A 27,270-nucleotide genomic window follows, 5' to 3' on the forward strand; every position below is an offset into this window, starting at 1 on the left:
TGTCTGTTGTGTATAGCAGACTATGTATTTGTATGGTGGAAGATGGTGAAGTGTGTGGTATACGAGTTACAGGAATATTGGGAACGCTGAAATACCTAGTCCCCGAGTAAAATACATTACACATTGAAGACCAAACCAACTGAGAATTAAATCCGGGGCCCAAGGACCGCGGTGATGATAATGGCCATTCAGTCATAGTGTGTGTGTGTGTGTGTGTGTGTGTGTGAGAGAGAGAGAGAGAGCGAGAGAGAGAGAGAGAGAGAGAGATTTTATTGTTGTTTTATTTTATTCTTACGGATTGCTTTACGTCACATCAACACAGGTAGGTCTTATGGCGACTATGGGATAGAAAAGGACCACGACCAGGAAGGAAGCGACCATGGCCTTAAATTAAGGCAAAGCCCCAGCATTTGCCTGGTGTCAAAATAGGAAACCACGGAAAACTATCTTCAGGGTTGCCGGCAGTGCGGTTCGAGTCCACTATCTCCAAGCCATGCAGCCACTCACTCGGTGATAGTGTGAAAATGGAATAATTCCTAGGCTTCGTACGCAATACCGTAGGCGACGGAATAGAACAAGAGGTAATCAAGAGAGGCACGATAGGAATAGAAGACAATTTTACAAAGACTACCGTAATCCAAAGTTGAATTTGCAGGTGGTGACTATCATTCCTTAATTTACTTTACAATGCAGCCTGTGCTCTGCAAATTTTGTACCAAGAAGAAAACTAGTTCAATTATAAATGCATGCAAAATTTGGCCTGGCTTTACAAAAACAGGCAGTGCCCTTTGGATATTTTTTCAACTGTCCACAAGGTCTAGAAGAAATTAATAGCTTTATATAGTATACAGTGACTTCAAAATCATTAACAATGAGCGTGATGTGTCTGAAAAATCGTCAGTATTCGCCGTTTAATTTAGTAGAAATTAATCAAGAAGGTATTTTGATATTACATTTTCTCTGTTTCCATATTTTTTCCGACATCTAAACCACCTATGAAGCTTAGAGCTGTGAGAACGGTCGAAATATGATTTCACGATACAGTACATCTGATGTTCCAGTGCGGTAGGCTACACCTACAGTGGGTTTTGGGAGAACATTTACAACCGCGGTGCCACAAAGTAATCTAAGAGACTGTAGAGGTACCAAACTACAATGGAACGCTAGTATCGAAACCGTCGAAGTAGAAGGACATACCAAGTTTGGCTTCGTTTTTCACAAACTAGGGAACAGACATTATTGTTAGTCGGCAAGTCCGAGGGTGCACTGAAAAAGATGAATTGGTACCTGAAATTATATGTAGATGATGATGATAATTATGATGATAACTGTAGTGATAATGCAGAGCCACAGTAACTAATGGAACAACAAATGCTATTTTTATTTGTAAGTTTTATAAAAAACAACCGATGTCCAGTGAATTCATTACAAATGTATACTTTTTGCATACTAAGACATTTACAAAAATAATGTAAAGTGCTGTGATAAATAAATTAAATAATATCTTTTCACGTAAGTTACGTATGTCCGCCTCTGTGGCCTAGTAGTTAGTGTGATTAGCTGCAAAACCCGGAGGCCAGGGTTCGATTCCCGTCTCTAGCACGAAATTTGAAATGTGGTACGAGGACTGGAACAGGGTCCATTCAGCCTCGGGAGGTCAACTGAATAGAGGGGGTTCGATTCGCACGTCAGCCATCCTCGAAGTGGTTTTCCATGGTTTCCTCACTGTTTTTTTTTTCAGGCAAATGCCTGGATGATTAACTTACAGCCCCGGCCGCTTCCTTCCCTCTTCGCTTCCTATCACTTCCAATGTTCCTATCCCCTACAACGCCCCTATTCAGCACAGCCTGCGCGAATTGTATCCTCGACGAAATGTCTCACGCCTGTTCACGCTCCAGGACACTGCCCACGAGGCTTTAGAGCTGGGATCCCTCACTGAGTCCGGGGAAACCAACCCTGGAGATTAAATAAATACGTACATTTAAAATTAAAAAAAAAAAAACTCACGTCCAGTGAATTCATTACAAATGTATACATTTTGAATATTAAATAATTTATAAAAATAATGTAAAGTACTATTCCCTCCGTGGCTCAGACGGCAGCGCGTCGGCCTCTCACCGCTGGGTTCCGTGGTTCAAATCCCGGTCACTCCATGTGAGATTTGTGCTGGACGAAGCGTAGGCGGGACAGGTTTCTCTCCGGGTACTCCGGTTTTCCCTGTCATAATTCATTCCAGCAACTCTCTCCAATATCGTTTCATTTCGTCTGTCATTCATTAATCATTGCCCCAGAGGAGTGTGACAGGCTTCGGCAGCTGGCACAATTCCTATCCTCGCCGCTATATGGGGGGCTTCATTCATTCCATTCCTGCACCTATCGAATGACTGGAAACAGGGTGATAAATAAAGTAAATAATAAATTAATAAATAAATTAAATAATCTGAATTTAAGTTAAGTGTACTGGGGAGTAAGTGGACAGGAAGAATGGACACCGTTTTCTTTCTCAAAAAAAAAAAAAAATAAAAACAAGAAAAGAAAATTCTTACCGAGCTCGATAGCTGCAGTCGCTTAAGTGCGGCCAGTATCCAGTATTCGGGAGATGGTAGGTTCGAATCCCACTGTCGGCAGCCCTGAAAATGGTTTTCCGTGGTTTCCCATTTTCACACCAGGCAAATGCTGGGGCTGTACCTTAATTAAGGCCACGGCCGCTTCCTTCCGACTCCTAGCCCTTCCCTTTCCCATCGTCGCCATAAGACCTATCTGTGTCGGTGCGACGTAAAGCAACTAGCAAAAAAAAAAAAAAAAAAAATCTTTTGGTCTATGGCAGTTTTTGTAAAAGTGTCTTCAGTTATGAATGTGAAGAGCGTGACACAAGTTAGTCTAAGCAACATCAGACTTACCTGTCCCGTAGTTGCTAACCAGACCTCTGAGTTGAGAAGCACAGAAGTCGGCCCTTTAGTTACCTCTTACGACAAGCAGAGTGGATGTATTCTATGCCTCCATATGCAACAGGAAGAGGGAGAGAGAGAGAGACTTCTTTTTACTATTTATAAGTCATAATGTCACATTAACGCCGCTCTGGTTGACACAAGTACCACAGCTGTGAACTGCGAACCAGGCACAAAAATGGGGATGAGTACAAAAAAAGTCATCGCGTTGTGAGCGACAAGTTCATGTCATGCATATATCATGATATTTGTTCTGAGCTAATGTTTAGAAATGTAACCTGGTGTTCTCAATTGCTGGCATTAAAATATATAATATCAGTCTTATGACAAGTCTTGACTAGGAATGAACTATACTGAAACCACGAAAACCGTTGTTTGTGACAAGTTATGTTACAAGTTGCTTTACGTCGCACCGACACAGATAGGTCTTAAGGCGACGATGGGATAGGAAAGGGCTAGGAGTGGGAAGGAAGCGGCCATGATCTTAGTTAAGGTACATCCCAGGTATTTGCCTAGTGTGAAAATGGGAAACCACGGAAAACCATCTCCGGGACTGCCGACAGTGGGGTTCGAACCCACTATATCCCAAAACTGGATACTGGCCTCACCTAAGCTACTGCAGCTATCTGCAGCACTTTATCTACATAAGAAAATACAAACATTGTCACTACATAGATCAGAATTTTTCAAAGTTGGTATTGCTGTGTCGGACGTATCCAGAATAAGAAGGAAAAAAAAGACGGTAGAAGCATTTGATCGGATGCTGAAGGATATAATACTGACATTGTCATGGGAGCTTGGCGATGCTATTCGCGGGAGACTATCCATTGTTACGTTGGCAGCGTATTGACGTGGTTACCGTGGTGTCCAGGCACTCTTCGTGGCAGTTTTGTCGCGATAGCTTTAAGCGTTGTTTGTGTTCGGTTATTTTGGATTTATCTTCCTTTGTAATGAGGGAGGAGTTGGAGAGTTTGAGGGAGATAATTACGATTCTCTCAGAGGACAGGAAGGAAAGTAGGCCGCCCTCAAAAAATGTGCAGGATACAGCAGGTGTAAAAGAGGGAAGGAAGGAAACGGGTGGATTGTAGAAGACAGGTAGTCTTATGATTTAAAGGAAATGAGATTGCACGCTAAGGGCTCCATTCAGGATCTGAATTCAGGACAGGTGTCTGTGAGAAATTGGTACGAGTCACTGATGTTAGAACAACCAAGGGAAGATGAGGAACAGGGAACTGTTGCTGAGAAGTGTGGAATTAGGTGGGAAGGAAAAGGTAGGAAAGTGAAATGTGTAGTAGTGGATAGGAAAAGACAGGTGGAACAGAGTTTTGGGAGGGAGAAAATGGAGGAGAAAGTAACTTCTGTAGCTGTCAGGAAAGATAGGGCTGACCAGGAGAGGAGGGGATCAAATGACGTGGATAGGGTTGAGGCTCTGGTCATGGAGGATTCCACTGTTAGACATGTGGGGAAAGCGTGTGGAGGAAAGGGAACCAGGGTAGAGTGTTATCCAGAGTGTTTCACGTTGGTACTAACAACGTAAGGTATAAGTACCAACATAGCTGGGGATGTGTAAGATCTGGTAAATGCAGCACGGGTGAAGTTTAAGGAAGCGGAGACTGTTATCAGTGAAATACTATCTAGGAGGGATACTGACTGAAAGGTGATTGGGGATTTAAATGAGACTATGGAGTGGGTATGTGGGAAACTGGGAGTGAGATTTATGGATCCTAATGGGTAGGTAGGAGATAGGGATCTGCGCTCAGCTGGCCTTCACTTAAACCGCAGTGGTACATAAAAGTAGAGAAATAAGTTTAGGATTGTTATAGGGAGATACATTCAGGGAAACGGGGTGGCATAGGGAGCGGTGATAAGGGTACAGGGCACTGCAAGTCAAACAGAAATGACATAGTTAGTGCTGGATTGTAGAAGTATTGTAAAGAAAAGAATAGAATTAATTTAATATATATATTTACCAGATATTGTAATAGGAGTTGAATCATGGCTGAGAAATGATATAATGGATGCAGAAATATTCTCACGGAACTGGAGTGTGTATCGTAGAGATAGGATAGGACTGGTGGGAGGGGCAGTATTCATTCTAATCCAGAAGAATTTGTAAGATAGGAAAAAGTTAAAGATGACAAACATGAAATTTTAGGTGCAAAGCTCATCTCTAAAGATAATAGGCAACTTGTTATCTTTGGAGTATACAGACCGGGAAAGGGTAGCGCTGACATTATTCAGAATTATTTGATAAGCTATGTGAGAAACGATATGGAAAGGAACGTGATAGTAGCAGGCGACCTCAATTCACAAAATGTCAATTGGGAAGGTAATGCAGATAACAGGAAGCACGGACAACAAATGGCAAACAAGTTCATATAGGATGGCCAGCAGTTCAGAAAGTGATGGAACCAACTAGAGGGAAAAAATTCTGGATGTGGTTCTGGTAAAACCAGATGAGCTCTATAGAGAAACCGAAGTAATAGATAGTAATAGTGATCATGAAGCCATTTTTGTCGTAGTTTAAAATAAATGCGAAAGGAAGGAAGGTATTAAAATTAGGACTATTAGACAGTACCATATGGCTGATAAAACAGGCCTGAGGGAGTTTTTAAAAAGTAACTGTGATCTGTAGAAAACGGTAAAAATGTAAGCAGAATGTAAGAAGAATATCAAAATAGGTTTACATCTTCAAATGTGGTTAGGAATGCTAAACATCCACTATATTATAACAGAGAAGTAAAGAGACTAAGAAGGAGGTGCAGGTTGGAAAGAAATAGAGTTAGAAATGGCTGTGGGAGTAAGGAGAAATAGAAGGAACTTACTAGGAAATTGAATCTAGCAAAGAAGTCAGCTAAGGATAACATGATGGCAAGCATAATGGGCGGTCATACAAATTTTAATGAAAAATGGAAGAGTAGGTACTTTAAGGTGGAAACAGGTTCCAAGAAGGACATTCCAGGTATCATTAATGAACAAAGGGAGTGTGTATGCGAGGATCTTCAAAAGGTAGAAGTATTCAGTCAGCAGCATGTAAAGATTGTTGGTACAGCTTATAAATCTCATGTTTATTCCGTATTGGCTCTACACAACTAAGGTTAAGTTAAGAGTAAGTTCCCACCTTCCAATACTTATCAATTTCTATATAATAGACCTATTAATTACATAATATAATCCATATAACCTCTAGTACATGTTTCGTTCCGATATGGAACATCTTCAGCTAAAATTGGTAAAATGGCAAGACAATTAAAATACATTGATGTTAGGATGATACATAAGCTAAAAGATATGATAAAATGGCTCGAAAATTAAAACATATGATAAAGATGATGAGATAAAGTTCATTCATGTTGGTTAAAAACACAACAAGTCAGTTTTCAAGTGGCGAATTTTTAAAGATTGTTGGTACAGCTTATAAATCTCATGTTTATTCCGTATTGGCTCTACACAACTAAGGTTAAGTTAAGAGTAAGTTTTTAATTCGCCACTTGAAAACTGACTTGTTGTGTTTTTAACCAACATGAATGAACTTTATCTCATCATCTTTATCATATGTTTTAATTTTCGAGCCATTTTATCATATCTTTTAGCTTGTGTATCATCCTAACATCAATGTATTTTAATTGTCTTGCCATTTTACCAATTTTAGCTGAAGATGTTCCATATCGGAACGAAACATGTACTAGAGGTTATATGGATTATATTATGTAATTAATAAGTCTATTATATAGAAATTGATAAGTATTGGAAGGTGGGAACTTACTCTTAACTTAACCTTAGTTAAGATTGTTGGTTACAAGGATATCCAGATAGAGGTGGTGACTAACACTAAAGAAGTATTAAAATTTACCAATGATATTAATGACATTTACAGTAGGATACAGTTGAAAACTAGAAAAGCGGCAGCAAATGATACGATTTCTGCGGATATTCTAAAGAATGGGTTGGGGGATATAGTACCATATCTGAAGTACTTATTTGATTATTTTTTGGTTGAAGGAGCTGTACCAAATGAATGGAGGCTGTATAAAGGAAAGGATGATAGCCATAAAGTTGAAAATTACAGGTCAGTCAGTTTGACATGCACTGCATATAAGCTTTGGGAAAGCATTCTTTCTGAGTATATTAGACATGTTTGTGAAATGTATAACTGGTTTGACAGAAGGCAGTTTGGGTTTAGGAAAGGTTATTCCACTGAAGCTCAACTTGTAGGATTCCAGCAAGATATAGCAGATATCCTCGATTCAGGAGGGCAAATGAACTGTATCGCGATTGGCCTGTCTAAGGCATTTGATAGAGTAGATCATGGGAGACTATTGGCAAAAATGAGTGCAACTGGAGTAGAAAAAAGAGTGATAGAATGGGTACCTGTACTTCTACAAAATAGATCTCAGAGAATTAGAGTAGGTGAAGTTTTATCTATCCCTGTAATAATTAAGACAGTAAGGCAGTATTATTGGAACTTAATGTTTTCTTATATATATCAATGATATGTGTAAAGAAGTGGAATCAGAGATAAGGCTTTTTGCAGATCATGTTATTTTGTCCATAGTAATAAATAAGTTACAAGATTGTGAGCAACTGAAAAATGACCTCCATAATATTGTGAGAAAGACAGTAGGCAACGGTATGGTGATAAACGGGGTTACAAGTCAGGTTGTGCGTTTCACATATAGGAAAAGTCCTCTCAGTTTTAATTACTGAGTTGATGGGGTGAAATATCCTTTTGGGGATCACTGTACTGTAAGTGCCTTAGGTGTTAATATAACGAAAGTTCTTCATTGGGGTGATCACATAAATATGATTGTAAATAGAGGATACAGATCTGCACATGGTTATGAGGGTATTTAGCGATTATAGTAAAGATGTAAAGGAGAGGGCCTATAAATCTCTGGTAAGACCCCAACTAGAGTATGGTTCCAGCGTATGGGACCCTCGGCAGGATTACTTGATTCAAGAACTGGAAAAAATCCAAAGAAAAGCAGCTCGATGTGTTCTGGGTGATTTCAAGCAAAATGGTAGCGTTACAAAAATTTTGCAAAGATTGAGCTGGGAAGACTTGGGGGAAAGGAGAAGAGCTGTTCGACTAAGTGGTATGTTCCGTGCTGTCAGTGGAGAGATGGCGTGGAATGGCATCAGTAGACGAATAAGTTTGAGTGGAGATTTTTAAAAGTAGGAAAAATCATAAGTATGAAGGTAAAGCTGGAATTCAAGAGGACAGAGTGGTGCAAATATTCGTTTATAGGAAGGGGAGTTAGGGACTGGAATAACTTACCAAGGGAGATGTTCAATAAATTTCCAATTGTGTTGCGATCATTTAAGAAAAGGCTAGGAAAACAACAGTTAGGGAATCTGCCACCTGGGCGACTGCCCTAAATGCAGATCGGTAGTGATTGATTGATTGATTGATTGATTGATTGATTGATTGATTGATTGATTGATTGATTGATTGATTGATTGATTGATTGATTGATTGATTGATTGATTGATTGATTGATTGATTGATTGATTGATTGAATATCATATGGTTACATGAAGTTGGAAGTTAATGAGTTTCGCGAGCAGTATGTTTTCTAAACAGAAAGGACAAAGATGGTGATGGTGGTGGTGGTGATTATTGTTTTAAGAGGAAGTTCAACTGGGCAATTATCCTCTATATAACACTAATCAGAGCGAAAATAAATGGAAATGATCCGACTCTTCGAAAAATGTAGTTATCGGCCAAAGAATGCCAAGGGCCACGAAGGGCATGAATATGAAATACTCCCTAGGTCGGAAAATAATAAGAGTTGTCCACGGGAGGTCGGATAGGATAGATAAAAGTGAGAAGGCTACCACAGATAACTGGAAGCAATGCAATGAGCACCTGGAGCCCCGTTTTTTCGTCACTTACGAGAGGTAGGGGTTACCGTGTGTGTTATTTTACCGCCCCACCCAGAGAGGGATGGTGGTGGTGGTGATTATTGTTTTAAGAGGAAGTACAACTAGTCAAACATCCTCTATTAACACTAATCGGAGAGGAAAAACGGAAGGGACCCAACATTTCTAAAATAAATCTATCGACCAAACAAACACAAGGGCCAAGAAGGGCGTGAAAAATGAGGCTCCCTAGACCTCGGGAGCCTAATACCATCGGGGTCGGAAAAGAAAAATGACCAAGGGAGTCGGATGGGATAGATGAAAGTGAGCAGCCTGGCTCGAGTATGTGGAAGCAATGCTAGGACTCAGTTGAGGGCCCCTTTGTCGCCAACCCACGCTCCCAGGTTTAGAGTCCCTGGGGCCCCATTTAGTCACCTCGTAAGACAGACAACTGACCCCGCCCACAGGGGGACAGGAAGGACAGAAGAATGTTAGGAGTTTGCTGCTGGTTTTACTGTATATGCAAAATATTCACTAATGCGCACTTTCTAATGTAAAAATATTATACTTTATAGAACAAACTTCGGTAAGAAATGGTTAATATTTCATCAGTTGTGTACACAAATAAATGTATAAATATTATTATGCATCAATTTAACTATTTAATTACGTATACTTACATGTTACAAGAAATCAGTTTAAAATCAATCACGCTCCAGTAAACTATAACATTTCACGCACATAAATAAATTATAGTAACGTTTATTATAGCGACTGTTATACACTCATGTACATAAAACACAGAACACCTTGAAAGACTGGGGATAGGAAGTTCATATTCACAGGACATGCGCATTGGTATGTTCTGAAAAAATGATTAACATTTGAATCATGTCGGCCCTCAGGTTCAAGGTCAACATCGATATCTCGGCGCACCACCACCAACTGGTAAAATGTGCCTGCGTCTCTCGTTGTCGCAATAAACCGAAGGTAATGGATCAGTGTGCCTTGAGCAGACGTGCAGGATGCCTCGCAGACGTATGCGAGAACCGTACCTTTAAATGAGTGAGTTTGCAAGAGGGCGCATTATTTGGCTTGAGAGAACGTGATGCATCAATCCGGGAAATTGCTGCTCGTGTGGGACAAAGTGTGTCGCCAGTGCAACGGGAGTGTACAGAACGGTTCATAGATGGCCGTAGAACACGACGAGATGGGTCTAGTCGCACCACCCAAACCACCCCCCGAGAAGATCGACACCTCATCCGAATGGCATTGCAGGACAGATTTGCGTCCTCCTCGGCTCTGGCGCATCAGCGAACAGTGTAACACATCGTGCACTATCAGGAGTGACAGTCCGTCGCCGTTTATTACGGTCTGGGTTATCGACGCGTCGTCCACTTCTCCGCCTGACTTTGATTAATGTGCATAAACATGTTAGATTGCAATGGTGTATGGAACGACGTCACTGGGGACAGGAATGACAGCAGATAGTATTTTCGGACGAATCCAGGTTCTGTTTGCTTGGAAATGATGGCCGCATTTTGGTTCGCCGCAGACAGGGGGAGAGGCACCACTGACTGCATTCGCACAAGACATACAGCATACACTCAAGGGCTAATGGTATGGGGTGCTATTGAGTACAACCACAAACCACAGTTAGTGCGTGTCCAGGGCACTGTGACCAGTTTGACCTACGTGAATGACATTCTGCGACCCGTAGCCATACCCTTTCTGCATGACACCCTAGACGCCATATTTCAGCAGGACAATGCGCCCACATGTTGCTGCACGAATACGTGCCTTCTTGTTGTCACAGGATGTCAGACTGTTGCCCTGGCCCGTCCTATCACCGGACTTGTCGCCAATGGAAAATATATGGGATATGGTGAAACGACGGTTGCGGTGCTGTGACCCAATGGCAAACACCAAAGATGAAATGCTAATCGTTTCTGCATAACATACTAATTAAAATGTCCTGTGAATATGAATTTCTTATTTCTAGCATTTCAAGGTGTTCTGTTTTTTATGAACATGAGTGTAGTTTATAACATGTTTCCATAAAACTTACGGGTGTGTTGTAATGTTAGAATAAGGAACTCGTGAGGTCACGATCAAACTATAGCTATTATCAATTAACATGTTAACTGGCAGTCAGAACGATACGATGGTGAGCCTTGTGATCTCTGAGTACGATTTTAGACTAACAAACATCGCTCCATTTTCACATTTATTTACTGCAAAGGTGGCCCATTGAGCGGAGAAAAGAAAAATAATTAGAATTTGTATGCCAGGATAAAGGTGTCCCACATCTGTTTGGTTTTCTTCAGGCTAGAAGTTCCTTTTGCAAGCATTTATTTTCCTGCTTATGAGTCAAGGATTGATGTTTTGTTTATCGGCTGACACAAGTACAGGTTTAAAAAAATGCAATTATTGTAAGGAAAATTCAAACTGATGAAATTGTTAACTGAATTTCAGGAAATGTTTAAAAATAATTAACTTTTATTTAAAGCATGAATGGCCGACAACCATTTAGGATGAAATCTGAATGTATTGGTAACAAAAACAAATTAGTTATTTGAACATTTTGACACGAAGTAAATTCTGTTAGGTATGTTTATTTCAGGCTCTTCATTAAATTTGAAAGTCCGGATCCCAGGATGGATATTATCTGCGATTTGGCGTAGGTCTCCGGGTTCATTTCATGGATGGGCCGAGGATGTAAACCATGTTTGGGTAATTCTTCTAGCTCAGAAATCGAGTATTTGTGTTGATACTAATACACTTTCCCCTACACACAACATATCACACTATTAACCACATACAATAATAAAGATATCCCCCAAGTTGGGGTGGTGTCAGGAAGAAAATCTCGCATCCGTAAAATACGGCTTAATCCACATTAGTGGCGATCCCAGAGAACCAGGAAAAGGCAAGAAAGTAGAAGAATCTCTTAACTACATATATATGAATTATGATCCACATGAACTGATAATAAATGTGCCAAGAAGTGAATAATATCGTAAGTTTCTAGACTTATAACCATTCAAATATATACAGTAGGTATTTGAACCTTTACAATACTTAGACAAAGTACTTTAGGTTTTCCGTTTTCTGTATTTATACTACGCTAATTAAAGGCCTAAGCAAAACATTCTGGACAAGAATAACTTGGTCCGAAGTGTAGATAACTTAACGATAGTGCAGAATTTATGCAGAATTTATTAAAAATATTGAAAACAAGCAAATATCACCAAAATTAAAATTCTACTTGCTGACCATATTTATAGAGAAACGGCAAAATTTTAGAGGTTAAATTCAATTGTTTAATTTTCCAAAGTCTTGATTTCATAACAGTTTTAATTTAATGGGTTGAATGTTCGAAAAACCGTATATGCTGTTTAAATTTTTCATGTCATTTTCAGTTTTGGCGAACGGGGTTTAAACCCCAATAACGCGCTCGCCCCTTGGGTACGGTCTTCACTCTCGTATGAAAATCTGTATCACGTAGAAGTGAGAGCAAGTAATAATTTCTGGGGTCAAAGGTCGCTACCATAGCAGCTAATTTAATACCTTGTACTCATTGAAATGGCGTATGGCTTTTGGTGTGGGGAGTGTCCGAGGACAAGTTCGGCTCGCCAGATGCAGGTCTTTTGATTTGACTCCCGTAGGATGAGATGATGAAGACGACACATACACCCAGCCCCCGTGCCAGAGAAATTAAACAGTGATGGTTAAAATTCCCGACCCTGCCGGGAATCGAACCCAGAACCTCTGTGACGTCGTGGAGCCGGACTTTAGGTAATTGCAGTGAATCAAGAATAAGAACTTAGTCCAATATTGCTGTTGGTACCCGCACAATCACTGCACACTGCGCGCTTCCCTCTGAATGTCTATCGAGGCATGATTGATGTCTCTAGAAAATAATCATGCGGAATTGTAGCGTAATGTTACACCTTAATAAAGCTTGTGTCTACGAACTTAACAAAATATTGTCATTTCAAGTTTGTGAATGCTGTGAGATATAATTCCTGGAGTGATTATTTTTTCTGCCCTCATACATCAGCATGTATTTGTGTAGCAGGTCTTGATGTGTGTGTTTATGCGCCGTCAGGGCGATAAGCCGACTTGAGCCAGTAATAACAGGTATTTAGAGTACCTCGCCGAGCTGATGAGCCGATCTGCACCTTGACTTCATGTGGTGGTCCCACATCTTTATCAAGGAGCGCTGAAAGGTAAATGAGTAGGTGCACAAGGGAAAAGAGAGAGCCTAGACTAAGGCTGGGGCAATGCTGCAGGGTAAAACCAATGGGTGCCCAAATCTTTACTTCTCCTCAGATGTCGAAACTTCTGACTGCATAATTGATACTTATCGTTAAATTAATCTCTTCGATTACATAGAAATAATATAGTGCTATTTGACTGCACTTGTAACCGTAGAATAATTTTATTAATTTGTGGCTTATCCGAATGAGTTGATTGCGTGGCACGGGCAATGTAATAAGTGAGGGCTTGTATACAGAAAAAGATGGGTTCGAACTTCACCATTGAGATGGTTTTCCTATGTTTCCTATTTTCGCACAGGGCTGGAGCCGCACCTTAAAATTAAAGTCAATGCCACATCCTTCCCTGCCCAGGCCGATTCCTTTCCTATCGTCATTGAAAGTCTGAGTTGGAGCAACGTTAAATCGTTATCAAAATGAAAAATTAGAAATAACGATAATTCATGGCTTTAATTGATCGGCGAAGCAGCGAAGCAAGGCACAGGCCTCCTTTGCTGAGGTCAAGGAATCGATAGACTCTTAAAAGAGTGTTTCATTGTGACAGATCTATGCCAATAACTTTACTGATCCATAAAGAACCCGTTTTCAGGGTAAACTTCCGGTATTTTATAGTCTCTTAAAAATTAAAAAAAGTTGAATAAACGTTCAATATATGACATGTTGTATCGAGTACAAAGTCAAGTACAGATATATAATGAACAATGAACAATTGTTTCCGTCTGTTAGGTCATCAACGCAGGAGCTGGCTGGATATCGAATAGAACTGTTGTGGCCGTAGGTAAACCACGAAAACCGATAGCTGGGGGCGTATTGGTAAGATGAGTAGTGAGGTAGTTTGTCACTGCTTTCCTTACCGAATCAGAAAGCGCTGTTGCAGCTCCTTTCATAACACCCGGATTGTCTAGTAATTGCCATTATTCAGCGCTATCCGTATATCGGTGGCTTTTATACTCTCACAGCCATAAACGAGACTGTCTTAGAAATAAGCTACATTTTACACTGGCTTATGCCAAGAGACAAGCGTGAAAATACTCCATTCATTTCGAAATAGCAATTTGAGCCTGGGAATTTAAGGGCGGATGCTTTACTAGTCACCACGAGCTTATGTTATAGTAAACCCCATTTAAATTCACCGGGATCGAAATCCGGACTCATCGAGTTTGTCACATAAAACACCAAAGGTGTTTACTTGATTTCAGATTGACATTCACGCAAAACTCCTAACTTGCAGAGTAATTGTTTATCTTAACAGTTTAGCAGTCACGTAAAACTCCGAGTATTTTTTTGACTTGAGTATAACAGACTCCACGTTTGTTTGCTTGCTTGCTTGCTTGCTTACTTGAGGCTAACAGTTAAGTAAAACTCCAAGATTGCTTACTTGAAATAAATTACCTTTCCTGTTTGCTATACTTGACATTACTAGTCACTTAAAAGACCAAAGGTGTTTAGTTGGCTTGAAATTAACGGTCACGTAAAATTACATGCTTGTTTCTTGCTTGATATGAGATTAACAGTCATATGGAACACCATATCCGCTGGCACAAACAAGGTTGACGATCACATAAGGCTCCAAGGTTATTTGCTTGACTTAAAATACATAGTTACGTTGTTTGTCCAACCCTTGTCCCGTTTCTCTACCGAGTCGGGTATGAGGTGAGATAAATCCGTGTTTTATGACCGGATGCCTTTCCTGACGTCAGCTTCATCAGAGGAGTTAATGAGATGAAATTAATGATGTGATATACGATAGTGGGAAGAGAGAGGATGAAACCCGGTGCCGGCACATAGCCTACTCCTGTCGAAGACCGCCAAGGAATCTGCTCAAGGTTTAACGTCTCCATCCGACGCATGAATCATCTTCAACAGCGTCATGTGCTCTCAATCCATACGAGCACTGCAGAGAGGTTTGAAATCTAATCCAGGCCTTTGACACTCAATCTAGTGATTATAAATTGTATACCACCACTTGCCGGCCAATACTCTGATGGTACAAAATTTTCGACTAACGCGACTCGAACCGGCTAAGAAAGGTGTCAGACCATTTAGACTTCAACGGCTTAACGATGGTGGTCACCAAAAATATATTGTCACATGAAATGAAAATCCACAACCTGTTTTCAATCATTTGACTGGGTCAGGAATGGAATAGTGAAGCCTCCATCTAGCGGCGATGATAGGAATTGTGCCGGCTGCCGAAGCCTGTCGCACTCCTCTGGGGCAGTGGTTAATGAATGACAGAAGAAATGTAATGACATTGGAGAGTGTTGCTGGAATGGAAAATGACAGGGAAAACTGGAGTACCCGGAGAAAAACCTGCCCCGCCTCCGCTTTGTCCAGCACAAATCTCACATGTATTGACCTGGATTTGAACCACGGTATCCAGCGTTGAGAGGCCGGCGCGCTGCCACCTAAGCCACGGAGGCTTCACATTGTCACATAAAACTCCAAATTTGTTTTACCTTGCTGTAACTTTTCTGTTCTAAATCATGCTACAGTTACTCAACCTCAACTATTTCTTCCTTAAAGGCAACACATTTCCATTTTTTTTTTAACGAACTTCGTCAGTTTAATGCTCTGGTAGGCCTACTGTCATCATCATCATCTGTTTACCCTCCAGGTTCGGCTTTTCCCTCGGACTCAGCGAGGGATCCCACCTCTACCGCCTCAAGGGCAGTGTCCTGGAGCTTCAGACTCTTGGTCGGAGGATACAACTGGGGAGAATGACCAGTACCTCGCCCAGGCGGCCTCACCTGCTATGTTGAACAGGGGCCTTGTGGAGGGATGGAAAGATTGGAAGGGATAGACAAGGAAGAGGGAAGGAAGCGGCCGTGGCCTTAAGTTAGGTACCATCCCGGCATTTGCCTGGAGGAGAAGTGGGAAACCACGGAAAACCACTTCGAGGATGGCTGAGGTGAGCATCGAACCCACCTCTACTCAGTTGACCTCCCGAGGCTGAGTGGAGCCCGTTCCAGCCCTCGTACCACTTTTCAAATTTTCGTGGCAGAGCCGGGAATCGAACCCGGACCTCCGGGGGTGGCAGCTGATCACGCTAACCATTACACCACAGAGGCGGACTAGGCCTACTATACTAATACATTTTATTGGTTTTGTTCATCCGTCATTTCAGAAGCTAGAGAATGCAGAATACTGATCTCTGTACATCAGGGAGCGTGAACATTTTCCAATATTCTGTGTTACTCCAGTAGTACCACGTACCACGGACATTTCGTTCCCCCGGACATTTCGTACCACTTGACCTGCGAAGTGTCAATTAATGACTTTAAAATATTTAGGAGAGAACATTTCGTACCACTTGAGAGAGTGAGAAGTATTGCGAAGTAAAAACGATATCCTAATGAATGTATTCATTTGTATATCCATTGTCCACTAGTGGCGCAGAAGCCTCCTCACGGAATGACCACTACTGATTTGACTGGCACACGTGTTAATTCTTACCTCCTAATCGTCATTCGCGGGGACCTAACTACTTCCAACTTTCAGTAATTTCCTTTTTCCACGTGACCTTCAAGCCCATATCGGCCACTTCATCAGAATCTTTTATTTTTCTTACTTGATAATGAAATAAGGTAAGGTAAGGGTTATTCTGCCCAAAGACAGGTCCGAACCTCCGCAGAGGTGTTCCTGAGCCGGAGTTTACGTGCGGTAGGGTGGCCAGTTCCTTTCCTCTCCTCCATTCCCTTACCCCCCACCAACAACGCGTGGCAACCCATCCAAATCCTGTCCACGCCCAATGTTGCTTAACTTCGGAGATCTCACGGGATCCGGTGTTTCAACACGGCTACGGCCGTTGGCTCCTCGATAATGAAATAATGGAGTAGTTTATAAATATTCACAAATGTCAGTAATATTATCCATCCTTAAGCTCGCCAGGCACATTGCACCAGAACACGATGTATATTTCTATTATAAATAAATAAATAAATTTCGTGTGGCTATTTTAGCCGAGTGCAGCCCTTGTAAGGCAGACCCTCCGATGAGGGTGGGCGGCATCTGCCATGTGTAGGTAACTGCGTGTTATTGTGGTGGAGGATAGTGTTATGTGTGGTGTGTGAGTTGCAGGGATGTTGGGGACAGCACAAACACCCAGCCCCCGGGCCATTGGAATTAACCAATTAAGGTTAAAATCTCCGACCCGGCCGGGAATCGAACCCGGGACCCTCTGAACCGAAGGCCAGTACGCTGACCATACAGCCAACGAGTCGGACTATATTTCTATTGTATTGCTTTGTTTGAGGACGTATACTTCAAAAAATCGAATTTTAATGATATTTACGTAAACGTAAGTGATAAGTATAGTTTAAAATGCAATTATTAAAATAATATCGAAGTTTTCTTCAGCAAATGCTGTGAATTATTTTTGTTTTTTATTTCTAAAGCGTGTCTGTAAGGCTCATTACGCCAGCTGGCGTGGAAATGGGATTCCAATTTAACATCAAGTGGTACGGATTGTCCTGGAGTAAATATTTAGGGATTACGGGGAAAATATCGGCAGGTAGATAACGACCTAGGTGGTACGAAATGTCTTCGAAAATCAAGTGGTACGGAATGTCCGTGGTACGAAATGTTCGGACACCCCTTCTGTGTATGACGCATCTAGTGTATGATCTAAACCTGGGGGTTGTTCTAGATATTTGTTTTTATGCTCCTTCGAAGAATATACACCTCCTACACTCAAAAGTCACCTTGGGGGGCGGATAAGTGCCAATTAAAGAAAAGAAATTATTGAAGGTGTTCTCTAGAGTACTTAGTATGCATGGACGGTATCAAAGAGCGTGAAGCAGTCCTGCGTGACAGCCGTGAAGGAGTGCACTTTGTTATGGCCTTCTGTACATTAGCACGATTTTCTACACGGGAATATTTATTAACTCATACGACCGCAACCATTTGTTCCACTGTTAAGTGCAAATAAATAAACGTCTACCAGTTATCCTCTTGAGTCATTGGTCGCTCTGTGTCAGACCTGAGGTATATACTGTATTATCTAAGCGCACGCAGATGTGGTCAGTCCTCACTATCAGGTGTCACTAAAGGTGTCCGGACATTTCGTACCACTTGATTTTTGAGGACATTTCGTACCATCTAGGTCGTTATCTACCTGCAAACGGTGTTTCCGTAATTTCCAGATATTTACGCCAGGACAATCCGTACCACTTGATGTCACATTCGAACTCCATTTCCACGCCAGTGGGCGTAATGAATCTGACAGGCACACTTTAGAAATCAGAAACAAAAATAATTTACAACATTTGCTGAAGGAAACGTCTATATTACTTTAATAATTGCCAGTTAAACTCTACTTATCTTTTATGTTTACGTAGATATCAAAAGAAAGTAGATTTTTTGAATTCTAAAGCCTGAAACAAAACAAAACAATACAATAGAAATATACATCATGTACCGGCGCAATGTGTCTGACGAGCCCAAGGATGGATAATATTACTATTATTTGTGAATATTTATAAACTACTCCATTATTTCATTATCAAGTAAGAAAAATAAAAAGATTCTGATGAAGTGGACGATATGGGCTTGAAGGTCACGTGGAAACAGGAAATTACTGAAAGGTCCCCGGCGAATGGCAATTACGAGATAAAAATTAACACGTGCACCAGTCACGTCAGTTGCGCCCGACGGAAGGTTAACATCAGCAGTGGTCACACCATGCGGAGGCTTCTCTACCAGCAGTGGACAATGGATATACAAATGAATACATGCAGTAGGATATCGTTTTTACTTCGTAATACTTCCATTCTATTTCAAGTGGTACGGAATGTCCTCTCCTAAATATTTAACTAACATTTCGCAGGTAATCGGCCGGTCAAGTGGTACGAAATGTCCATGGTACGAAATGTCCTAGAACCGTCACTAAAAATGTAAACCCGTGTCTTTTCGTACCACTTGACCACCTGATTACCTGCAAAGTGTCAGCTGATGACTTTAAAATATTATTTATTTATTTATTTATTTATTGTCTTGTTTTATATGGCGGGACTCAGGCTATGAAGCCTGCTATTCTGTCCGACCATACATACACCTATATGAAAAGTTAAATACACACTAAATTATCTACTGTTTAATATCTTAAGGTAGCAATTAAATGATTTAATTAATGTAATACTTAGCTATGATCTAATCCTACTATGTTATAAGAAATTATTATTATCCATTAACCAGGTTTGACAGAGTTTCTTAAAGCGCAGGTGGTTTGACACGCTCCTAATTTCAGCAGGTAGGGAATTCCAAATTCGGCTGGCGGCGACTATAAATGATCTACTGTAGCCAGTTGAGCGGTGAATGGGAATGCTTAGTACTGCGGTGGATGATGATCTGGTAGGAATACTAGAAGGTGATGCTAGGTAATGGAATTGTGTGGCAAGGTATTCAGGTGTGTTAAGGTTCAGTATACGATGTAACAGGGAAAGAGTGTGTAAATTTCGTCGCTCTCTTAAGCGTAGCCATGAAAGCCTAGAAAATGCGGGAGAAATATGGCTAAACCTTGGTATATCTGAAATAAATCGAACGCATGCGTTATGTGCCTTTTGGAGCTTGTTGGAAAGTGAGGCATTCAGGTTACTGTATACTACGTCACAGTAGTCGAATATTGGCATTACCATTAAGGAGAGGACATTCCGTACCACTTGAAAGAGTGGGGAGTATTGCGAAGTAAATACGATATTCTGTCCGCCTCTGTGGTGTAGTGGTTAGTGTGATTACCTGCCACCCACAGAGGTCCGGGTTCGATTTCCGGCTCTGTCACGAAATATTAAAAATGGTACGAGGGTTGGAACGGGGTCCACTCAGCCTCGGGAGGTCAACTGAGTAGAGGTGGGTTCGATTCCCACCTCAACCATCCTCGAAGTAGTTTTCCGTGGTTTCCCACTTCTGTTCCAGGCAAATGCCGGGATGGTACCTAACTTAAGGCCATGGCTGCTTCCTTCCCACTTCCTTGTATATCCCTTCCAATCTTCCCATCCCCCACAAGGCCCCTGTTCAGGATAGCAGGTGAGACCACCTGGGCGAGGTACTGGTCATCCTCCCCAAGTTGTATCCCCGACCCAGAGTCTGAAGCTCCAGGACACTGCCCTTGAGGCGGTAGAGGTGGGAAAACCCGACCCTGGAGGGTAAACAGATTAAGAAGAAGGAGAAGAAGAAGAAGGAGGAGGAGACGAAGAAGAAAAACAGTATCCTAATTAATGTATTCATGTGTGTATCCATTGTCCACTAGTGGCGCAGAAGCCTCCTCACGGTGTGACCACTACTGATGTGGTTGGCACACGTGTTAATTCTTACCTCGTATTCGTCTTTCGCGGGGACCTAGCTACTTCCAACTTTCAGTAGTTTCCTATTTCCGCGTGACCTTCAAGCCCATGTCGGCCAGTTCAGAATCTTTTATTTTATTCACCTGATAATGATATAATGCAGTAGTTTATAAATATTCACAATAATAGTAATATTATCCATCCTTGTGCTCGCCAGGCAAATTGCGCTAGAACACGACGTGTATTTCTATTGTATTGTTTTGTTTCAGGATTTATACCTCAAAAGAGCCTGCGTGGCTCAGGCGGCAGCGCGCCGGCCTCTCACCACTCGGTTCCGTGGTTCAAAGCCCGGTCACTCCATGTGAGATTTGTGATGGACATAGCGGAGGCGGGACAGGTTTTTCTCCGGGTACTCCAGTTTTCCTTATCACATTTCATTCCAGCAACACTCTCCAATATCATTTCATCTGTCATTCATTAATCATTGTCCCAGACGAGTGCGACAGTCTTCGGCAGCCGGCACATTTCCTATCCTCGCCGCTAGATGGGGGTTTCACTCATTTCATTCCTGACCCGGTCGAATGACTAGAAACAGGCTGTGGATTTTCATTTCCATTTAGAATATACTTAAAATATCGACTTTCTTATGATAATATTTACGTAAACATAAATGATAAATATAGTTTAAAGGGAAATGTATTAAAATAATATAGTTTTCTGCAAATATGGTAAATTATTTTTAATTCAGATTTCTGAAGTGTATCTATCAGGCTCATTACGCCTGCTGGCGTGCTAATGTAATTCGAATTTGACATCAAGTGGTACGGAATGTCCGGATACCGTCTTAGTATTGCTCGCGGTGGAGCGGCACATCCCCCCACAGAGGTGAGCTGTATGTACATATTCTGTCAATATTACATTTGTGGCAGTACCGTACCACACCCGGACCTCCGAAAACGTCAGTTATTAGGGCTAACCGTGTCACTACTGAGATGGACACCACGTGTCAATGAGAGTAGAGATGGTCGATAAATCACAGCCTGTTACTTTGTCACCGATATATCAGTTACGCTGTCACGAAAGTATCTGTGACAAAATATCGTTTAAATTGTATACTTGGATGCTTGGATCACGCTCACAGGGCTGTGTTATCCGCTGTTGTTCAAGGTCTATATGCGTTTTTCATTTACTACTTACCTTATGATAGTGTATTTATGAGCACAGTATAGTGAATACCTGTCTAGCAACTCTAGGGGGGCTGTGTATGTCAATAGCTAGCTCATGTTCCATACGTAGCATGAATCGAACAGATTAGTCCTCAGCTGGCAAATGAGGAAGACCTATGTTTGAATACATAATATTGTTTCAAGAAGTACTTGTCCGATTTTCAAAATAATCACGGTGCTGATTTTGTAATATTTGTAGATTTAAGGCTATGTGTACAAAATAGTGTGGTATTGTTTAAAAAAAGCTAATTTTTGTACCATGATCCCAGAAAATATTAACGCCATGGCACAGTACTTACTTTAAGTCCAATTATTAGTACTTTGGTTCCATTACTGAAAGTGAAAACAAAATTTCAATATCTTCAACCGTTCACGAGTTATTTGAGGTGGACAACTTTGCTGAATAGCCCTGTATATGGGAGGAATCTTTGTATTAAGTTCATAAATTGATTATTTTTATTATTTTCTATTTTTAAACTTACACTAATTACTGTAAATAATTGGTATCCCGGAGACACGACACGGGTAATCACTTTCCGCTTGTTAATGTATTGCCCTTCATGTTAACAACCTTTTCCCTATGCATTATTGAACTTCAAATTATAGATGTGAATATTATTTTTCCCACTTCTGTCACTGAATCACAGATAATAGTCACAGATATTTTTGTATCACAGGTACGCCGGTCACAGATATTCTGAAATATCAATAAAGCTCATCTCTAACTGTGACCCGTGACGATTTTCTCGTGCTCGTGCTTGTGCTTGTGCTTGTGCTTGTGCTTGTGCTTCCTGTGACCGAATCAAAGATAAAAGTCCCAGATCTTTTTGTATCACAGATACGCCGGTGACAGATATTCTGAAATTATCGTTTAAGCTCATCTCTAACTTTGACCCCTTAACGATTTGCTCGTGCTCGTGCTCGTGCTTGTGCTTCCTGTAACTGATTCACAGACAGAAATCCCAGATATTTTTGTGTCACGGATACGCCTGTCACCGATATTCTAAAATATCGGTTAAGCTCATCTCTAAATGAGAAGCCGTTGCTAGAGAAAAGGGGAGTGAGGTATTTTTTCGTAACTTTCCTCACCGAACCAGAGGGGACTATTAAGATAATACCTACCAAGCATACTTAAATGGTATGTGCCAATCGACCCCATGGGACATACCTTAATGCCATTCATCACGATGACTAACTACGAAAAATGAGGCTCCCTGGCCGAGGCGATAAAGGCATGTTAGTTCACCCTTATGGACATGAGTTCAATTTACCCTCAGGAAGAGAAACAAGATTTGCACTTCCGGAAAGGCACATGGTCCTGGGTTTCAATTAGCCTTTATTACAAAACCAGTACCAGGTAAATTCTTGGGGGTAAATGTGTCCGTGCTTAGCGCTAACCATTCTATCTCACACAATGCCGGAGTTGCGAATAGCGGAAGCCTTGACATTCCATTCCTCCAAGGAACTGTATGACCTGTACGGAGATGATTCTTCTTTACTGTTGCATAATGAATGTTGTTACTAGTATTACTCATATCTCAGTCCTTTTCACATGGTCAAAGTCAAGAATGAGATTGAGACAGATGAATGACAGTAACACAGTATCCTATACCAGAAGACGGTGCACTGTAAGGACTCTTAGCCTTATCTAGGGGTGATGAAGGGAAATGGCAGTCCGCAGTTAGTGAATAGGACAGACATTATTTTCTGTTTCACTTCAGATAATTAAGAAGCTGATTAAGAAACAAAATATGTTCGAATGCCACTGATATCTAGTCATCACCCCATTGAGTGCTGAAAGGTATTCCGTCTACTCGAAGAATAAAAGTCATGTAATAACTTATTAATTTAACATTTAGTTAATTGATCACATTTTAAACTTTGATTAGTCCCTGAATCATGGACAACATTTTGCTTGTTGCATCAACTTTAATTTATTTATTTTTTTACTGTTCGTGGCCATTGCATAATCTGTGAAGTGGTGTATTATTGTGACTGGTTGTTTTAACATTTATACCGCAGAGTAAGTGAGTAAGAGTAAGAGCGTAAGTGAAACTCATAATTTCGCCTATGAGGCAATTAATTTTAATGATGAAACGAAACACGAATTATCAAGGATGATGCTACAGTATTTACAACTTTGTACATAAATGTCGTAAAAGTCATAAATGTCATATCGTATATAAGGATTAGCGAATCTATCCCGTTGATTTAGAGGCTTTAGCATCTTCAGTTACTTCATAACTGTGGGGATAGGTTTATGTTTGATAAACAGCGTTCTTGTGATATTTATGAAATGCGCTTAGGCTATATGGAATAAATTTCGTGTCAATGTAGTTAGAAAGTTCTTCTACTTTTTCTTGGTTTACAGTGCTAGAACGGACTTAGCGCAGTGTCGCAGTGTCCTAGCCATGGACTAGCCTTTTCAGTCCTGCAGAGGTGTGACAGTTCTGTTCTTCAATCAACTGTCCTTAGATCAGTGTTCAGGAAATTCGAACAACAGGAAGAAATGTCTGGTTCGATTACTGGTCGTTCAATGCCATTTTAGCTCAGAACTAATCATTTGAATATCAAAATGTAAAGCTATCTCCGTACAGGTAACGAGAACCCTGTTATCTGTAATAACGGCATTACTTGAATAGATTGATTAGCTCAGTGTTAGTCCCAGAAATTAACCTGATACTCACGTTGTGTGAGGACTGATTGAACTCGGGGCAATTTGCCTCTTTTCTAAATTTTGGACTTTTTAACGGGGAATCGAAACTACGACCTTGAGTAAAACAAGCATGCCTTTTCCGCCTCATCTATTTTATGATACTCGCAATACACTACACGATACACTGCAGGCATAAAAATCCTAACTGGTAGTTATTTTTGCAGTAAAAATTAAAGATGTCTTTGAACACAGACGTTGTATCATCTCTTAGTACTTATCCCAGAACTTGTAGTTGGATGTCTCTACACCATCAAGGTCTAGAGGGAAAAGGATAGGCTACTTAAGATTCCTTCAAACTAATACACTTGGCTCACGGGAACTGTTAGGACGAAGGCTGCTTATTATTAAAACCAACAGTTTACGCCCCCCTAGCGCAGTTCCGTGTTATTGGGTGAGTTGAACATAAATATTACCCCTCATTGCACCTGTCTCGAAGAGGAAGATTAGATATGGTTTGGTACCCTTTTGCACCTGCCATGATCTTGGCTTTTCCCCACAAGTGAAGAGAGCGCGAGAGACTGTTATCGGCGGAAGTGTACCACCGTGTCTATAATCATAGGTATGGGGAGGGAGTGCTTAGTCATAAACAATGATGGTTAACACGAGACATCTGGCTTGTAAGCTCCAGTAATCCATTTATTTATTAAGTGCATGTAGTGGCCACAACATTGAGCCGTTTCCTCCTTCTGCTTCCTGGCATTTTTCCCAATATATTGTGGTCGACACTTGATATGAATACGGCTTAAATTTTACGTCAGGATGTCCTTCCTGACGCCAACCCAATGTGGAGCGATATATTCACTGCTGTGCTGTATGTAGATGAAAAGGTGTATTAAGACGAATATAAATAACAAGTCTCCGAGATAGACGAATTAATCATACGAAGTTAATATCCTTACCCCAGCTGGGAATCAAACCACGGAAAAACATTTTCATGGCTGCCGACAGAAGGGTTTGAACCCTCTACCTCAGAACCTCTGAACCTAAGGCCAGTAAGCTGAACATTTCAGCCAAGGAGCCAGACAGCATATGCATTATTAGTACTGAATTGACTTATTTTAAAACTAGTAAAGTATAAACTAGAATTTAAAATGTCTCTGCAATTGCACATAACATTGAATGAACGAACTGAGTAGCAAAGGCATCTTATTTTCTTTTTGAAATGGAATTTCCTCGTCTCTTAAATAGCTGTCTTCCTCTGATACAAAAATATTGAAAAAATGGACGAGAAGGGGGTAACTAAGTGCAAAAAAGCATCACTTTATTTTTTATTCATTCATTTATTTATTTATTTATTTATTTATTTATATATTCATTTATTTATTTATTTATTTATTTATTTATTTATTTATTTATTAGAAAGGGGTCTATCGTCACACTGAAGCATACACATTTTCAGCGACACTGGTATGGGAAATTCAAGGATTTGGCTTTTATCTGGTGTGAAAAATGAGAAGCAACTGAAAATCAATTTCATGGCTACCGACATAAGGGTTCGAACCCACCACCTCAAAATGCAAGCTTAGAAATAATAAACGAGCTCTAACGTTAAGTCAAATCACTCAAAACATTTTAAAGTTTAAAATACAACATAATTCTCTGAAAAATTCAAATTGAAAACTTCAAAACAACTGAGAATGCCTTGTTATTTTGTCAAGACCACTAGGAACCTTGCGATGGACTCTACTAGGTGGAGGTATTTACAACAAATATCAGTTACCAACGAAAAGAGATCACTATGTTGGTTTTATGTCCGGCTCTGTATCTAGGCACAGGCCAGAGCCAATGTAGCTGTCACCGAAGTTCCAGTCTCATGCATGGCTGTGACAATATGGAAGCCGTTGCTGTATGGGTGATGCTTATTAATGACAGGCAGAGCACAGCGAGTGCTTCTGGATCTTATGAAAGGCGCTACTCATAGCGCCAGTCATACTGCCCAGATAGGAAAGCAACGGCAAATTACCTTGCCTATTACGCCTAATTTAGGACCTACCATCGGGTTTTGTGGTTTCCTTTTAAACGCGTAACCTCTGGTGGTGCTAAATGAGTATCCAACCAGCCTCTGCGCTAATGACGTAACAGTCATACGTCGCACTAACTGCTTTTAGGAAAATATAAAACAGGAAAATAAGGCTATGAACTCTTTCCCTTGTTTCATATCCTATAGTTTATTGGTAATGTTTGGAATCGTATTGCTTGTTATACTTGGCAGACATCGTTGTTTTAAGCAGCTACTGATTCAAAGTTTTCACCAGACGATGTTGATGTGGTACGGTTAATCATAGTTTTCAAAGTATCTTTTTTCCCTTTCCGTTATTTCATACTAAACAAAAAACAAACCCCCTAAAGATGGTTTACCGTGGTTTCCCATTTTCACACCAGGCAAATGCTGGGACTGCACCTTAATAAAGACCACGACCGCTTCCTTCCCACTTGTAGGTCCGCCTTATTCCATCGTCGCCATACGATCTATCTGTGTCGGTGGGACGTAAAACAAATTGTAAAAAAATAAAAGGCGTAACAGCCCCGAAAAGCCATGGCCTACCAAGCTACCGCTGCTAAGTTCTAATGCCTGAAGATTAAGAGCTGCCGTATGGTCAGCATGACGAATCCTCTCAGCCGCTACTCTTGGCTTTCTAGACCGGGGTCACTATCTCACCATCAGAGAACATCTCAATTTTAATCACGTAGGCTGAGCGGATCTCTAATAAGCCCTCAGATCCAGGTAAGAATCACTGATCTGGTCGCGAATCGAACCAGAGACCTCCATGTAACAGGCAGGCATGCTATCCCTACACCCTGGGGCTGGCGCCATTATTTGATAATAATTATGCAGTATTATTAGAATTTTCTTACATATGACGATTGGCTGAAGTAAATACCGTAAGTAGATTAGACATTTAATGTATGGGTAAAATAAAATCTGTAAATTGACCTGAGATGAATGTTCTTTACATC

Source organism: Anabrus simplex, chromosome 1 (genome assembly GCF_040414725.1).
Source record: "Anabrus simplex isolate iqAnaSimp1 chromosome 1, ASM4041472v1, whole genome shotgun sequence".
Lineage (NCBI taxonomy): Eukaryota > Metazoa > Arthropoda > Insecta > Orthoptera > Tettigoniidae > Anabrus > Anabrus simplex.